Raw genomic sequence first — 17,089 nt, 5'->3', positions numbered from 1 at the left:
CTACACCGAGTCGCCTCTCTGTGTGTTACTCGGGTGTGCTTTGGCTCCGCACGGGCGAAACGTTCCCGGTCCACGTGGCCGCGCGCGAGCCCCGTCGACAGTGGGCGCTCGTGCATGCGTGCAGTCGCCAACCTGGGCTGGATAGAACGGAACTCGGGGAACACGGCACAATACTTGAACAGCAAAATGATCCAGGAACAAGAATATATGCATGCAAAATATAATAAATAGTAACATTTTATAGGTGACAACTCGTTAAAGTTCAAAGATATATTCAACTCGAAATTGTCCGTGAAATGTCATATTTGAAGCACCGCAGACTTCCCACACACGCACTCTGCCCCTCACTTCTCAGACCTCTCGGACACAAAGACAAAGATCCCCCGTATAGCCTTAACAGACTGTTGGGGTAAGTTCTGTTTGCGAGTAGCAACTACGCAGGCCGGGACGGCACACGAGGGAATGGGTGAACAGCACCACACCCAGCAGCCTTTATCTCCCCAGTGGTGATGTTTACTCATTGCACCAGGTTCTCATGTGAGGCTGAGTCGACCTATGGGAGACCCAGGAGCGATTTAATCATCATCAGTGGTGTTGGCTTTGAGCGGGAATCAAACTCGCGTCGCCGGGTTCGTAGTGCGGCGCACTAACCGCTGCATTATCGCTCCCCACACACAAACACAGACATGCACAGACAACGACAGCTGCCATTCGCCATGAAGCAATTGGCTGGCAGTGCAATAAATCATAGTGCAGTTTTCATCACCATACATTATTGCATTGTCTCTCAGCGGTAGATTGGTAAAAGTGAACTTTTATTGGTCCCTGAATCGACCCACAGAAGCCCCCCCGGCGCTCCGCACGTCGATTCACGCTGCGCCCTGCGCCTCGGAACGAGGATGAAGAGGGGTGACCCCAGAGCTGCGGCGAGTGGTCCGCTCCACCCGCAAGCTCTCCCGTAACTTTACGATGCCCAATATCGCACCTCCGGTTTGCTCGGAGTCGCGAGAATTCTTATGACAAACTGAACTCATGACGTTTAAACTGTTAAACTATTTTCTATATTACCGGGGAAGACCCACTGAGCTGTGCAGCTCTTTTCCGGAAGCAAGCTGACAACAAATGATATTAGCTCAACGAAGTGTCTTATCACGTCGAATTTTCTGGTAACAGTCAAATAATCTTAAAAGCTTGTTTCTAAATGCGGAGGGAGACACCGGAGGACCCGGAGAAAATCTACGCCGACCACGGAGAGAGAGAGACACAAACTCCAAATATTTCTGCGATGTTGGAACTCGTTCTGTGCTCTGGCCGCACACCTATACACGGTGCCTTCCCCTATGTGTCTTCTTAAGAATATATTTAATTAAAAGAGAAACGAATTCTGCAAAATAACGTTTAAATCAATAAATATAAATATCCCCTTACATCCTTCACGGGCTGTTGGGGCAAGTGCTGTCTGTGAGCACCTATGAAGGCCGACACGGCACACGAGGGGTGGGTGGCCAGCACCACGCCCGGCTGCCTTTGTCTCCTTAGTGGCAATGTTTACTGCACATGGCACTAGGTATTCATTTGAGGCTGAGTCGACCTAAGGGAGGCCCAGGACCCATTCAGATAATCGTCACTGGTGTTGTCCGTGAGCGGGGATCGTACTCGGGCCGCCGGGTTCGTAGGGCAGCGTAGCGCTAACCGTGACACGACTGCTCCACAGTTAATTGATATATGGCTGTGTATGTATTTGTATATATACACACGGTATTCGTATTGCAGTAAATATTTTAAATAAATACAAATTGTGGCATGATCAGAAGCACGAAATAAAATCCATATTTAAAGGCTGCAGCATGACCACTGTGTTCCACGTCTCCCATAGCAACAAAGCATCACCTGTGGCAACAGCACTGGCAAAGCTCTGTGTAGAGTGAGGTTTGTGGGAAGGCAGGCGATGCATTGTATTGTCTGCCGACCGTATGTTCTTTCGCCTCTCACGTCGTTGCAAAATCCTATTAAATTGTTGCCATTTGCATGCCAGCACAATAAACGTAAAAAATGTGTCTCTTGCAATATGAAAGGCGGCGTGAAACGATGCACTCCGTGTATGTGAGCCAGGGCCCAGCTGGGCGCCTTGAGTCAGAGCAAGTGACCCCCCCCCCCCCCCCGTCGACGCAATGCGCGTGATGAACGGGGTCCTGGCTCACGGCGCCCCCCGCGGAGCGCAACGCCGGTGGCTGCCTTCCAGAGCCCCACCCCTCTTGGTGGTGTCCCCTTGTCGCTACACGCAATTCTGGTGTCTAAGCCTCGCACGCTAGAAGGTTGTCGCACATCTTGACTACTTGACGTGGGTTTTTTTGAACACTTGGGGTCAGGGTGTAAATACTCGGGGCATTGACCGCGCACGTGTGGCCCTCGGGAGGGGCCACGCCGGGCTGGGTCACGCCGGGCTGGGTCTCGCTCAACCTCGCGTGCTCTCGCTGCTCCCTGCGGACACTCTCACCAACTCAATTGCTCATTGTAACACTTTGCGTGGCCATCTACTTCCGTGTAATTCATAGAAGTCATTCATTCACTGTTTAAATTTGTAACGCACACGAGTTGAACTCAAAGGGACATTCAAATCGTGGTGGGGGCTTGACCTAAGCCCACTTGGTGGGGAAGTCAACAGCGGTTTCCCAATGGGTCGACTCGCCCCTGTCATAGGAATCGGGAATTCTGCCGCTGGCTCTGCAGGGCTGTACACGGAAGTTGAGCTCTGCTTCAATGCCCATATGTTTAGGAACTCACTTCACTCCGAGTGAAGTACAATCGTCCCTCGGTTAAAGTGTTTTTTCGTTCATATAAAAAATACCGTTCACCGAAAGGAAGCATTAAGCCGTTCCAAGACGATAATACGATAATTGTTTTTTACCCTTTTATCTGGCAACAAAACTGACACCTTTTTTTACAAGGAGTCATGTTTGCATTGATCATAATACCTGCAGTCATAATGCAAACAAAAAACATGACTCTGAATATGTATGCACTGTCCTTGAAGTTGATGTATGCATTGTCCTTGTAAAAAAGGTGTCAGTTTTGTTGCCAGATAAAAGGGTAAAAAAACTATTATCATATTTTTCTACTGGCAAATGAGGTTCCAATGGTGCCGTTCCAAGACGTTCGGAAGTTTACCTTTTTGACCCTAAAAACATAATTTGTAACATTTAAACACTCAATATTAAGAAATCAACATAAGAACATATTGATGGATTAATAGAATTACAGACAACGCCATGTGAACAAGGCCAGTCGAGGTCGAAACGCTCATAAATGGGCGTCGCTGATTGGCTGAGGGCGTGGCTCAGCCCCACTTATCAGTGCTCGGATTGGCCGAAATTGGCTCCCGCGTGCATAACGTAAACATGTTACCGCTACATCATCATGCTCACGTTAATCACAACCATGGGGTCCTATGGGAGGCAAAACGTTAACCGATGTCACTGTTAACCGAGGGACTGCTGTACTGTGTGAACACTGAACGTGCAGCCTCAATGCCCAGACACTTTTAAAGTCTTAACTCAGGACAAATCCATTGCTTGTGCAGGAGAGGGGTGGCGGTTTTCATGGATCCCTTTCATTTACAATCTACTTAGCAGCCAACGCGGATGAGACTATCACATTTGCAGATTTATCCAAATCTCCAAAGCCGAGCAAAAATCTATCATCACAATAAAAAAATAACTTAGGCCGCAAAAACCCCACGGGTTTCAAACAACACGCGAAAACGCGTACCAAGAGCACCCACCTCGTGCATTATGCAAAAACCATCAGCAGTTCTGAAAGAACTGCATTGTGGTCCTCTCTTCTTCGATCAACCATCAGACGCAACGCGAGCGAAGGGACTAATTGATGGGCAGCAGTGAGCGAGAGGCCAGTTTTGCCCTTATTGGGACTCGGCAGTGCAGGAGAGTCGCCGATACTCTCCGCCGGAGAGCTCGTCTCTGGGAGTCGTGCAACGTGGCATCCCCTGCCTCCGCACAATTGGGGCCCATTAGCTTGGCTGATGCCACCAGTGATCACGTCCGTAAACGATGAACGCACACCTCAGCCGGGAACTCCCCTGGGGGTCTGCACACCTCCCGTGCGGCTTCACAAGTTCACGCTTAGCCTGTGTAGAGTAAAAAAAATACCCCAGCTTTGCTCGGTGTTTACCGTTTGATAAACAAAGGTTCAGGATTCTGTGAGGAGTCACGAGGTGCACGCAGCTCACCTCATTTGAATCATTGCAACGAGCCAGATTCCGTGTGGCAACAAAACCTTCTCCGCTGCGATCTACAAAGATTGCGTACGTTTGCCTTGGAAGGGCGTTCATGGGAAATTGTGGATGCATACATTGATTTCTAACATGGTTTTTGTACCATTTTGTTGTTGGTTTTTTGACATCACCCGGCTAATAATAATAATGATATTTATAACGCGCCAAGCTCGTGGCTGCTCGAAAGCCTCACCAAACAGATCGAGGCCTTTAGATGTTTCTTGAAAGTCTTGAGTGTATTTGATGTTGCAGGTGTGCAAAGGGATAGAGTTCCACAGTTTAGTGTATAGTGTAGTATGTAGTGTATAGTGTAGTGTATAGTTGTGTAGTGTATAGTGTAGTGTATAGTCGTGTAGTGTATAGTATAGTGTATAGTAGTGTAGTGTTTAGTGTAGTGTATAGCAGGGGCGGTTTCTTCATTAGGGCGATTGGGCGACGCACCACCAATGTCATTCAACCACAGAGTCACGCTAGCCGTCACTGTGCCTCTGGATATAGTCCAATCAGCGTCATGCTACGTTCTGTGGAGTACCGCCTCTTTTTGGGCGATTTCCCTCCAGCTGAGAATCGCCCCGAGTGGTCCCATAGACTTACATTCAAATATGTTTTTTTTCGAACGGGGGCGCTGCAATGCATTCTCTATGGCTTCCGGGAGGGCTCGCCCTAACGTGCTTACGTCATCATATGTGCTTACGTCATCATACGTAAGCACGTTTCATCCAACAATATAATTTGTCGCCACCTAGTGGAATCTTTAATAAAAGAAACTTGAGTGGTTTGTTTTAATAGTGAGTATAGAAACAAACAAGATGTATTGTAAGAGTCACTTTATGTTTCATTAATATTAAAGAAGTGAAGTTGCCTTTACATGCTTAAGCTGTTAATTTATCCATTGCATGGGTGGACCTTATCCTTATCAATCATCCAGACATTTGCCCCCCCTGAGAGATTTTGCAGGAGCCGCCACTGGTGTATAGTCGTGTAGTGTATAGTGTAGTGTATAGTCGTGTAGTGTATAGTGTAGTGTATAGTCGTGTAGTGTATAGTGTAGTGTATAGTCGTGTAGTGTGTAGTGTAGTGTATAGTCGTGTATTGTATAGTCGTAGTGTGTAGTGTATAGTCGTGTAGAGTATAGTGTAGTGTGTAGTGTATAGTAGTGTAGTGTATAGTCATGTAGTGTAGTGTGTAGTGTAGTGTATAGTCGTGTAGTGTAGTGTATAGTCGTGTAGTGTATAGTCGTGTAGTGTAGTGTGTAGTGTAGTGTATAGTCGTGTAGTAGTGTAGTGTATTGTATAGTGTAGTATAGTGTAGTGTATAGTGTAGTGTATAGTAGTGTAGTGTATAGTAGTGTAGTGTATAGTAGTGTAGTATAGTGTAGTGTATAGTGTAGTATAGTGTAGTGTATAGTAGTGTAGTGTATAGTAGTGTAGTGTATAGTAGTGTAGTGTATAGTAGTGTAGTGTATAGTGTAGTGTATAGTAGTGTAGTGTATAGTCTAGTATAGTGTAGTGTATAGTGTAGTGTATAGTAGTGTAGTGTATAGTGTAGTATAGTGTAGTGTATAGTAGTGTAGTGTATAGTGTAGTATAGTGTATAGTGTATTGTAGTGTGTAGTGTAGTAGTGTATAGTAGTGTAGTGTATAGTGTAGTGTGTAGTGTAGTAGTGTATAGTAGTGTAGTGTATAGTGTAGTATAGTGTAGTGTATAGTAGTGTATTGTATAGTCTAGTATAGTGTATAGTGACGTGCGGCTGTAACAGTTTGAGACCTTTTTGGTGTCCATGGCAGATTTTGAGTGACACTGCTCCTGCTGCTGCGCAGGGTTCTACCATGAGCTTCAGTGCAAGGGTTTCTATGTTCTTTGGTTCTTTCGCTAAAGTCACGTAGATAGTAAGCAAGGATAGAGAGTAGCGAGGCGAGGTATGGTGCTGGGGAACCGGTGGTCAAGGATGTGATGACAAAGGCAGCCGCAATTGTGTATATTTGTCCTGCTGGCGAAAGGGAGCCAACGAAGAGTACGGAGAGCGGTGGCCAAGTCGAGCTGTAGACGTCGGGGCCGAGAACGACAGGAGCAAGGTTGTTCTGTAGCCCTTGCAATTTGAGGATGTTGCTTGATAATGACTCGGCGAGATTGGCATTACAGCGGTCGAGGCGAGACCCCGACTGTAGCAGCAGGCAGGCGAGGGTGTTGGCAAGGTCGGTGTTGACGAAGGGGCCTTGAGACGCTGATGAACCACGCCGGGCGGCAGCGTGGCGCAGTGGTCACACTCGGGGGTTCCATTCCCGACTCGGGGCGGGCCGTTTCTGGCCCTTTCTGTGCTGCGGGGCTTGTTTGTCCTCCCTCGTGCTCTGCATGGGTTTCCCCCTCCCGTGGCTAAGGGGTTGACAATCTCACTCGTATTCGCAGAAGAAGCAAAATAATGCTGAGAATTACCTGAAAATCACTCAATTGGGTTGACACGTTATCGGCACCGTGCCCGAATGCGAAAACTTGGCAGCTTTCTTCCTGAAGAGAGTCGAGAGAGAACTGTCAAATAAAGTGTGGGAGTGGTGGTAATAAAAATCGTTCATCAACTCGCATTCTCATTCGATGGTCCTTGCAGCGGCAAGAGAGTAGCGCTGGTCGTGTGGGCAGTGCGGAGGGCCGACGGGCTGGGGGACCGGCGCGCTGGGGGGCCGGCCGTGACATGGCGGCTCGCTGCTCCGGGTGGCGAGCGGCAAGAGGAGAAGCGGCGGTGGTGGTGGGGAGTCTCTTTAGGGACGAACATCGACTTGTGCGATAACAACAATGGCAACAACAATAACGATGATGACAACAATCACGACAACTATCGTATTGGCGCAATGTGCAGCATCGCTCTGCTTTACTCGGCGGCTGCTGTGCAGCTCCTGCTGCAGCAGGGGGGTGGTGAGGTGGGGGGTGGGGTGGTGAGGTGGGTGTGGTGGTGAGGTGGAGGTGGTGAGGTGGGTGTGGTGGTGCAGCAGGGGGGTGGTGAGGTGGGGGGGGGGTGGTGGGTGTGGTGGTGAGGTGGGGGGGGGGTGAGGTGGGGGTGAGGTGGGGTTGGTGGTGAGGTGGGGTTGGTGGTGAGGTGGGGTTGGGGGGGGGTGATGAGGTGATGAGGTGGTGGTGAGGTGGGGGTGGTGAGGTGGGGGGGTGGTGAGGTGGTGGAGTTGGGGGGGGTGATGAGGTGGTGAGGTGGTGGTGAGGTGGGGGGGGGGGGTGGTGGTGGGGTTGAGGGGTGGTGAGGTGGAGGTGGGGGTGGTGGTTAGGTGGGGGTGGTGGTGAGGTGGGGGGGGGGTGGTGGTGGAGGTGGTGGTGAGGTAGGGGGGGTGGTGAGGTGGGGGTGGTGGTGAGGTGGGGGTGGTGGGGTTGGGTGGGTGGTGAGGTGGAGGGGATGGTGGTGAGGTGTGGGGGGTGGTGAGGTGGGGGGGGTGGTGGTGGGAGTGGTGGGAGTAGTGGTGGGGGGGGGGATGAGGTGGGGGTTGGGGGGGATGAGGTGGGGGTTGGGGGGGGTGAGGTGGGGGTTGGGGGGGGTGATGAGGTGGGGGGCTGTGGCCGCGTCTCCGTCTCGCGAAGTCGTCGTGTCAGCCCAGTGCATCGTCTCCTTGTGTAACTTTCAGTTGATGCAAGAGAATATTCTTTTTGTCAATTAGTATTTCAGTAAGATGCATTTCCTTTTTTGATGTCCTATTTATTGACTGTGGAGGTAGTGCAGGGCAAGTGGTGTTTTATTCCGAATAGATTTATATCACAGCTCCCTTTTATAAAAGATTTCCTGTCATGTCCACGCCGTCGCTAATCAATGCAGCCACGAAGACGACTTTGAACCCCCCCCTCACTCCCCCCTTGCTCCCCCCCTCTTTTCCCCCTCGCCGCCCTCCCCTTCCCCGCATCTTGCCCTCTTGCTCCCCCCTCGCTCCCCCCTCGCTCCCCCGCTCTCTCCCCCTCTTTTCCCTCTCTCCCGGCCACTGCCGTGTTGTGGACGAGTACTTTCCGTGCGCACTCCACAGCCGTGCGTGGTATTCCCTTTTAAGTTGCTCTCTTGTCACTGAACAGAAAAACAGGGCCGAGCGGCACAGAGTGCTCCCGTATATAGTTATGACCACGATAACTGTTGTGCTGAGTTTTATTTGGCGATAATGCTGTGGCTCGGTGATGATTATATAACCATCTTGAATTCGTAGCGCACACAGTTTTCAATGCTGTAATACGTAACTGGTTTTTTTTTGCGTTGAGCTACGTTGTTTTGCAGTGTCGGGTTGTGGAGGGATTCATGACAAAATTGTGGCTTGGTCATTGCATGGGCTAACACAAAAATGAATAATGTATCATTGTGCCACAGAGATATACAAATTATTAAACATATTTAAAATATTTCAGCTGGATAATCCCTTGATATGGAACTTATCCTCTGCAAGGCCAAAGGACACACCCACACACAGCACACACACCCACACACATCACACACACATCACACACACACCCACACACAGCACACACACCCACACACATCACACACACATCACACACACATCACACACACATCACACAGCACACACACCCACACACAGCACACACACACCCACACACAGCACACACAGCACACAAACCCACACACATCACACACACATCACACAGCACACACACCCACACACAGCACACACACCCACACACACCCACACACATCACACACACCCACACACATCACACACACATCACACACACATCACACACACAGCACACACACCCACACACAGCACACACATCACACACACATCACACACACATCACACACACATCACACACACATCACACACACAGCACACAGTACACACGTCATGCTACGTACACATGCACTTTAAATCTGTTACTCGCACGGTCCAGCGGTAGCGCGATCACCCCTTGTTGCAAGCCGGGCACTGAGTCACCTCGTACCCACAGGGACAGCTGCCACTGGGTGTGCCCATTCAAATGTGTTTAGATATTGTGTGATGTAATGCACTCCGGCGTATAGGTGGGCACTGTATGAAAAACACACGGATATTATTAGTATTAATAACCAATCATTTCTTTCCAAGTTGTTATAAAAACGGTGTAACCATGTAAGGCCTGTTCAGGACCCAGGAAAAAATCCGCGCGACCACAGGGAGAACATGCAAACTCCAAATATACAGATATACAGGCATTAGGGGTCGAGAGGAAACCCGCAACCTGTATACCAGGCGAGGCAGTTAACATCTCGCCACCGTGGTGCCCTTACAATAACCGGACCTAACTCAAGAAGAGCGTCAACCCTTCTCTATGTCAGCTTCAACTGTGCTGCTTGTTTCTGGGCCATTTGACGTGATGTGCCTCGGGGGGGGGGGGGGGGTGGGGGTCGCGTACGCTTCCTTCTTTGGGACCTGATCGCTGGCCGCCCTTTGTAGGCACGTGATCTCGTGAAACCCCCTGGCCTAATTAATACCGTTCTCTGTGCCCTTGCCCTGCAGGACTCGAGCGAGCAATCGGCCGATGAGCTCGCAGCGCCCCTTCCCCGTGAGCTTGTGCGCTTGGCTGGATGCCAGTTGCTGGACGCAAGTTGCTGGACGCTCACGTGCGGCAGGGAAAAGGGGCACGGGTAACGGAGTGGCAGAGCCGAGAGGGTAAGAGAGTGAGCTGGAGCCTGCCGATGCAGCCGACAAGGAAAGCATTCGGGGGTGGCGGTTGTAAATAATGCACGCGCATCCCTCCCAGGGGAGGCGCTCAAGTAACTCAATTATGTGACCGCATTTGACGTCCAAAAAAATCATCCAACCCGGCGCTTCTTAAAAGGCCGAGTAATCAAGAAATCAGTTGCTTCACCGGACTGTGGGAGAATGCAGATTTCTCAAAAGACTTGTCCAGGTATAATTATTATAACAACTAAGCATCTGAATTTAGGGCTCTTTGTCAATACACTTTTGGCTGAAAGCCTTCCCACACTGTGTTGGTTGTGGTGGCTGTTTTGACCATACTTCACCGTTCTGCTCCGTGTGTATTTGTAGAGGGGGTCCCAGGTCTAGGACAGATATCACTTGCCACGGGCCAGGAGTCGAACGCACGGCGTTGTCGTTTCACAGCGAAGTGCGCTCACCGCTGCACCGCCACTCTGCCTCGTGCAGGTGGTGTTGGCATTTAATGGTGGGAAATATTGAATTGGCTGCGTGATGTTGCAATATTACATGTCTTGCTATCATTGGGATCTTGTCGATCTGCTGTAACCTCACATTTTATTGCATCGGGGGTTTCACCAGCTTTTCAAATTGTGGTTTACGGGGAAGGAACGCAAATTAATCTATTAATGATTTTATACACTGCAAAGGGCATCTGTGGCCGAGTAACATTTCCCAGAAACGTTACGTACCCAGACACGTGGCGCACCCAGAGAACGCTTGCCGTGCCAAGCGTCTCTCAGCGCAAGGCACGTTGTAGCTGGCGGTGTGGGCCTAATGTAATGAATCACGTGTATCATTGATCCTTATGGCTGTACCCCGGGATAGCAAATAATACAAAATGGCCGAGGAAATTAAATACTTATTTATGGGACACTATTTTTTCCAGGGGTGTACTTAACTCCGCGACTGGGGTACCAATCAACCCAAAACCAGTGCTACTCTGCGATGTCGAAACGCAGCGAGAACGATTGCGCTGAAACCCTGAACGCTCGCGGTACGCACCGTAGTGGTGCATCGTGTACAGCTCGTCGAGATGAGTCGATTGCCGCATCGCCGACCATGAACAGACTAACAGTGACTGCATCACGGACATTGTGCGAGAGCCGGAGTACTATGGTACCCCGGGGTACCGCCATAAGGTTCAATTATCAATGGAGTGAATGATGATCATGGATTGTACCCATAGACTCACGTGACCGCGCAGTAGGCCACGCCCAGCAGTGGCGTAATTAATTCAGGGTACAGGGAAACTATTCAGATTCAGATGGACGCTGTACAGCGATTGAGGAGTGAGGGGTTGTTGTAACGTGGGGTCGATTGGTGTGCGTCTGGTATTAATTACAGATGCACGAATGCTCCTCAGTAGAACACTTTGAAATGAAGAGTTACCGTTCCACAACCCTTTGGTGTCCCTCGGTGGTAGAGTCTGTACCCTCGTTACAATCACCGGGAGGAGAGGGATAGGGTGAGCCGGTTACACACACGTGGGGCGACCTCAGCCGTGCCAGGCCGGCCCATACCCAGCCACACTGACCCACACTGAGCCACACCGAGCCACACTGAGCGAGGCATGCGGCCCCAGACGGACCGAGCGGCCGATAAGGTGGAATGCCTCGCGTGCCTGCCACCAGCTCTCGTGGTCCGGCGCGCTGCGTGTTCGCGTGGTCGTCACTCGCGCTGCCATCTCTTTAGAAGAGACACTTCCGCACGGCTGATGCCGATGATGCAGAGCGACAACTACAATGTATCTTTCAGATGGTTAAACCAGCAGACGACCACGTCAGCAGCAGCGGAGTGTTATCGCTGTAATGTCTCCAGGACCGACACTGACTTTGTTAACCACCTCTCCTGGTATATCAGGAGGTCGTGAGCTTGTGAGTCTGGGATTTAACCAACGATGTAAATACGTTGAAGCTGGTGGCATGAGCTTGCGAGTCCAAGAGGTCATGCCTTGTGCTAGTCGCACGAATCCCCTCCGTAACGATGAATCTAGACGCTAGGTGAATGTAGCCGAGCAAACTTCCCTCCATGTTCTGGCTGCTCGCCACGTGGGGAATTCACTGCACCTAGCGCCGTGAACCTGAGACCTCAAAAGGATCACTGTGGAGCGTTGTTGTGGAGAATATAAGTAACGAGATGAATAAGCCGACTGTGCGTCTCCTCCACGTTTTTGTGCCTCCAAATACAAAATTGAAGTATTTTTTACACTTCCTGTCAGCCACAGGGCCTTCTGGGAGTGCATAATTCAGCAGCATTGGTTCAACACAAGCAACACATCGGTTCAACACAACCGATCCTCATAATGAATTGAAGAAATACATTATGAGGTCATACTCATTACACACGAAGTGCTTACTAAAAATAAACCACAATACCGTGCTGATCTCGTCAAGGAGAATAAACCATCACGCAAACTCGGTTCATCCTCGCGGCGGCTTTTATGCTAACCATCGAACAAAGACGGTCACCGCATCACGCACTTTCAGGTGCGCTTCTGCGGCCCTCTGGAACGGTCTTCCGATATTAGGAAGCCACTTGGAGCTATGCACTTTCAAATCTAATTTGAAATTAATTTCTTTAGAACTGCTGTTTGTGTTTATGTTGTTGTCTTTACCCCTGCACCTCCACTTAGCATGGTCGGCTACGTACGGTGCGGAAGAAGTTCAACGTACATACATGCATTCGACTCGCGCTCGTTTAAGCATAAGCAACAAATGTGTGAATGTGTTCTGTTGACTCAGCCATTGCTCAGGCTAAAACAATACACCAGACATACAAAGGTAGAGAGATATTCCCCCTATATCCTGAACAGGCTGTAGAGGCAAGTGCAGTTAGCGAGCATTTCTGGCCGGCATGGCGCACGAGGGCAGGATGAGCACCACGCCCGGCTGCCTCCTGTCTCCCAAGTGGTGACGTTTACACTTCGCACCAGGTACTCATTTGAGGCGAAGTCGACCTCGGGGAGACCATGGACTGGTGCAGATAATCATCACCGGCGTTGGCCTTGATGGGGAATTGATCTTGGGTCGCTGGGTTAATGGCGCGGCGCGCTAACCGCTGCGCGACCGCTCTTCGCAGCGTACCGGGAATGCGCACACACGCGCACACACGCGCACACACGCGCACACACGCGCAAACACGCGCACACACACGCATGCACGCACACACACGCGAGAGAGAAGCCAACGTGAATGCCATGGTAGTGTACTTGTGTCAAGGGAGGCCTGCTGGCCAGGGCTGGCTGGCAGCCTGGTTGGTGTCAGGGGAAGCTCGATGCATTCACACGATAGGTTACTCCTCGGCAATGATCCAGACTTGAAAGAACACATTTCATTTGGCAGATATATAAATGTATTTATATATACTCGACAAAACACAGTAATCGCAAAACGAAATTTGCAAGCAGAATTTTTTATCGACAGTCATGAAGTTGAACGTGTCATGAGGTGAGAGACGTAAGTTCCAGCACAGCAGTGGACATGAGTTGTTTTGCAATAGCTATTTATCAATAAATATCTATTTAGCAATAAGTATTTGCTCATACTTACCAATCACTATTTACAAAGAGCACACATCCACAGCTTCTTCCTCTGCAGCCAATGAAATCACCCGCCCGAAATTAGGCAAAATGTAACTTTTTCAATTATTGGCGCATCGTCAGGCAATTACACACGAGACACCGTGATTTGTTTGGCCGTGTGGGGAGGTAGAGGGTTCTCAGGGAAAAATTTTGTCCAGATCATTTTGCGGCTTAAGCCAAAGAACCAGTTGTGAATCGTACTACAAATGTTTCGCCGTTGTCAGGAAAATGACCCCCGACATTGACGTGAGACAAGACCAAAATAATTCCGTGCGTTCTCCAGAGCGCGTGTGCACATGTCGGAGTGTCAGTCTGTTCGTGGCTGGAAGGCGTGCGTGTTTGCCTATCCGCGTGTCCGAGTGTTCGTGCGCGTTTTTTCCCCCATCGTCTGAGATTGGCGAAGGGAAGTTTTTTGTTGTTGTTTCCGCTGCATTTGGTTGCGGACCGCTCTAAACCGGCTGATTTTAACTTCCGAACAAAGACGGTCGCTGCATCGCGCCCTATGTTGGCAATGTACGCTGCGAAAGATGTTCTACGTATGTACATACGATGGGAGAATGCCCCTGTCTGCCTCGCAGTTTGTAGAGACGCATTTCTCGGTAGCAGCCTGAGTATCGTCAAAGGTATCGCAAAATAAGTTAAAAATACTTGTGACATCCTGTTAACTTGCTGTGTACGGCCCTGAGCCAGTGCTGAAAATTCCACATTAACAGGGCGGGGTAGAGTTTATCTGCCCAACAATCACTGTCAACTTCCCCACAAAGAGGTTCCCATGATTTTTCATTCCATTTTTGTGCAGGTGCCCACGATATTCTTTTTTTCAAGAGCTTCACGGCCATGGGTGTTATTGCTTTGGAGATGTGTGCACGTTTATCTGTCATTCAGCTCTGATGCGTGGGTGTACTTTTACTTTACTTAAAATTCCCAATAATAAGAATGATTGCTGTTTCTCACTAACACTTGCGTGTAGAAATACACACACACATATGTAAGCCTATGAAAAAGTCAAACTCTCCGAGAAGTGGCACTTCTTCAGAGCAGAGAGATGGCGCAGAGATTGCGTTATAGGAGATGGTTGCACTTTTTCACCGGGCTGCCTTGAAAGCTTCGAGGTTGACAAATGAACAGTTTCGAATCGATGTATACGCACAATATTTCACACGCTGTGTGTCGATTCAAAGCCATACATTTATCAACTTTCGCAATTTCGGTGCGAGGAGGAGGCCGTCATCCTTCGCCGTGTGTCTCTCCCGGCTCGGGCGCCGGTGCTGCCCCCTCGCTTGCGTGTCGTTCTCAACTACGGCTCCGCGCCACGGGAGCCCGTGCGGAGGGCGCGGGGTTCGTCAGGTGGCGTTGCTTTGTTGCGCGTGCTTGATACAGTATGCGCGCCCGTCGCCCTGGATCGTTGCCGCCCTGGCCGCGAGTGCCGTCGGCGAGCCGAGCATGCGTACGGCCGCTAAGGGGGAGGGGGGGGCGGGGTTGCTGCCACGGTGGAGGTGTGAACGGTCGGCAGGGCCGACGCTGAAGTTGCGATGCAGGGGTTTGCCGGTTCGACTCCATCTCCTGGCGTGGCTGGCCGAAACAACGGGGCGAGTTTCACTCGGTGGCCAGCGGTGCAAATGGGTTCGCCGCGGCGAGTCGATCGGCACGGTCGCGTGTGGTGGTCGGGTACAGTGTGGGTGCTTCCACCAACTCTGAGATATCTGGCGAGCGTGGAAGAGTAGACCAAATTCCCTGTACTTGGAAACCCTTCCACCAGCAGTGGTGTATAAGACAAGCTATTAGAAAAGCTATAAATATAAAACGAAAGCACTTGATGGCTGCACCTCTGGTGACAACAGACACCGTGTACGGTTTTGTGCACACAGCGTGTTGGTACCAGTGCTGTAGGATCTTGCGTACGTGCGTATCGGCGTATGTGTTGTAAATCGCACGAATGCTGAATTTGTTTTGATCTAATTTTCCCAACTGCTGCCCTTGGTTCACCTTGGAGATTATTATATTTTATTTCCAGGAATGCTGAACAAATTTGATTAAAAAATATATGAGCAATTAGCCCCGTCGCAAGGAGGTTCCAATGACTTCTGACCAAAGGCTCCTTCTGAATTTTATTTGTTCACCCATATCCGTTCTTTGTTAAATAATTATTTAAGTTTTATTCATTGAACTTTTGAAATAGATAATGTTCCAGGCGATACACCCTACTTAAATCATCATTCCGGTTTTTATTGACTTACTAGATTTATAAGCATACCAGTAGCATCCGCTGCAATTATGCTCACGTGCGGAAATGAACAGGCTTTTTTATTTTTAAACGTCCTTTTCACTGACAAACGTATCTTGCTGGCCGCTCGATGTACCCACCGTGTGTACCCGGAGGTGGAATTTGTCCCCGTGGCAGCGTCGGTATCGCCACCTCGTAGCGCCGCGGCGGAGCCACACGCTCACCGCCGCGCCCCCTCGACAGAACGAGCGTCGCTTTGAGCTTGGGACGTGCCGGGACCGCGGCGGCCCCAGTTCGCGCGCCCGTTGGCGGAGTGTCGGGAGACGAGCCGGCATGGGGCACCGTCGTGCGCCGGCACGACCCCGCAGCTTTGCGGGCTGTCGACGGCATATGTGCGTGTCGATCGGACGCATCCCATCACATGCAGCCGTCCTTTTGTGAATCCTAATGTCAGTGCTCAGTCGCCGTTTAGGGTTTACGTGCCGTTGTTTGGGAGAGTGGCGGTGAAGGGGAGAGTGGCGGTGAAGGGGAGAGTGGCGGTGAAGGGGAGAGTGGCAGTGAAGGGGAGAGTGGCGGTGAAGGGGAGAGTGGCGGTGAAGGGGAGAGTGGCGGTGAAGGGGAGAGTGGCGGTGAAGGGGCGAGTGGCGGTGAAGGGGAGAGTGGCGGTGAAGGGGAGAGTGGCGGTGAAGGGGAGAGTGGCGGTGAAGGGGAGAGTGGCGGTGAAGGGGAGAGTGGCGGTGAAGGGGCGAGTGGCGGTGAAGGGGAGAATGGCGGTGAAGGGGAGAGTGGCGGTGAAGGGGAGAGTGGCGGTGAAGGGGAGTGAGGCGGTGAAGGGGAGTGAGGCGGTGAAGGGGAGAGTGGCGGTGAAGGGGCGAGTGGCGGTGAAGGGAAGTGAGGCGGTGAAGGGGAGTGAGGCGGTGAAGGGGAGAGTGGCGGTGAAGGGGAGAGTGGCGGTGAAGGGGAGAGTGGCGGTGAAGGGGAGTGAGGCGGTGAAGGGGAGTGAGGCGGTGAAGGGGAGAGTGGCGGTGAAGGGGAGAGTGGCGGTGAAGGGGAGAGTGGCGGTGAAGGGGAGAGTGGCGGTGAAGGGGAGAGTGGCGGTGAAGGCGAGTGGCTGTGCGGTTGGCTGTGGCCGTGTGAGCGCTGCTACCAGGCTGAGTTTGTGCGCTCCCCCCGCAATCGACCGTCGGCGGCGGCGGTGGTGGTGTCGGTGGCGGCGATGTCGTGCCGCTGCCTGATGGAGCTGCCCTCATTGTGCGTGCTCTGCACACGGGGCAGAGAGGAATTAGCGGAAAGAGCAAGTC

At 51.0% G+C, this 17,089-nt stretch overlaps 1 protein-coding gene across 17 annotated transcripts in view; it reads left to right on the top strand.

Annotated features, from left to right (window-relative positions):
• FUT8 (fucosyltransferase 8) overlaps positions 1–17,089 on the top strand; it is a 384,345-nt gene that overhangs the window by 331,709 nt on the left and 35,547 nt on the right. For 11 of the 17 annotated variants that reach the window (XM_078870634.1, XM_078870632.1, XM_078870629.1 and 8 more), the window contains one exon: positions 9,781–9,933. The exons of 5 other annotated variants lie outside the window; for them this stretch is intronic. The gene's annotated coding sequence lies outside the window, so the exon portion shown is untranslated. Of the gene's footprint in view, positions 1–9,780; positions 9,934–16,860; positions 17,083–17,089 lie in introns of those variants that run through there. One more of the 17 variants, XM_078870642.1, reaches the window with a different exon arrangement.

Source organism: Lampetra fluviatilis, chromosome 30 (genome assembly GCF_964198595.1).
Source record: "Lampetra fluviatilis chromosome 30, kcLamFluv1.1, whole genome shotgun sequence".
In the NCBI taxonomy this organism is placed as follows: Eukaryota; Metazoa; Chordata; class Hyperoartia; order Petromyzontiformes; family Petromyzontidae; genus Lampetra; species Lampetra fluviatilis.
This window is presented reverse-complemented; position numbering and strand designations above follow the sequence as displayed.